Source organism: Morus notabilis, unplaced genomic scaffold, assembly GCF_000414095.1.
Source record: "Morus notabilis unplaced genomic scaffold, ASM41409v2 C11385426, whole genome shotgun sequence".
Classification (NCBI taxonomy): Eukaryota; Viridiplantae; Streptophyta; class Magnoliopsida; order Rosales; family Moraceae; genus Morus; species Morus notabilis.
Window position 1 is genome coordinate 1 of NW_010386577.1, and position 1,180 is coordinate 1,180.

At 33.9% G+C, this 1,180-nt stretch overlaps 1 long non-coding RNA gene across 1 annotated transcript; it reads right to left on the minus strand.

Moving 5' to 3' along the window:
- Positions 1-157: 157 nt before the first annotated feature.
- Positions 158-667, minus strand: LOC112095072. Its single transcript, XR_002903749.1, has 3 exons — positions 621-667; positions 386-458; positions 158-245 (listed from the first exon to the last, which is right to left on the minus strand). It is a non-coding gene; the product is annotated as an uncharacterized LOC112095072 (long non-coding RNA).
- Between the last annotated feature and the right edge of the window lie 513 nt (positions 668-1,180).

Sequence of the window (1,180 nt, forward strand, 5' to 3'; positions counted from 1 at the left end):
AAATTTTTCCCGCTATAGGACCAAGAGGTTTTTCGAGTCCATAAATTTGATCGCCAATTGCACAAATGAACATTAAGGTTTCGAGAAGTCTATCCAAAATTAACAAGTCAATCTAGACGTTATTAATAGTAAATTCAAACGTATAGAAGTACCTCCCCGACATCATTCTGGAAACGTTTGATAAGCTCAATAGCAATATTCCGGAACTCATTTTCACGACCTTTCAAGTTCACTACAACCTTAACCTGCAGAAGTTTGAACAAAGATCTCAATAGACAATAAGAGTAAGAAAAAGTAGGAAAATGTTGACAGCTCAAAATTTTTTAAAAAATAAAAAACAAAAGCAAAACAAAAAACAAAAAACAAAAACAAAACTAAACTAAACCTTGTCACCGTCTTTCAAAAACTTTTGGGCAGATTTCAAACGCACAGAATAATCATGCTGGTCAATATTGTAACTGAAAAGAGAGTTGAGCAATTAGAAGAAATATAAAATATGTCTACGCAAAACAATAGAAAAGAAAAGAGAATCCCATCGTTCCATGAATTTGAAAGAAATAATAATCTAGGGAAGTTAATAAACCAATAAAAGGAAAGAGCACAATGCAAAAGAGTAGTACCAAGAAAAGAGCACAATGGAAAAGAGTAGCACCACATGCCTTATAGCCAAACTCAGTATACCACCCCACCCATCCCCCCACCCCTCCCTCCTCCTGCTTTTGCACTGAATCCTAAACACACGCTTTACCCAACAATACAAGTTCTTTCGTTATAGGGGCAACATCTTTTGAGCTATATAATAACAAATCACCTCTTGCAATACGCATGTGCATTTTTGTTTGCGTGCAATGTCACAAGGAACTTTTTATATCCTTAAAACCACGAGTTTAGTAAACCTTTTATCACTTATTATCCTCCACCCTTTTTGTATAAATAAAGAAGGCAAGGTAAGCAGCAACTCAAGCTGCATCACTAAAACACTAGTATTTGTATGGCCTAATTTGTTGATATTCAAGATTACAAGTTTATGGTGATAACAGCATTATATATATACTGAATGAAAATACTCTGTTGTTTTGTACTTTTCTACTATCCTTTCATTTTAGAATATTAACATTTTTCCAATCTAGCGCAATATGACTAAAGCTTATAATTAACCAGCTAGATTAAGGGTGTTACA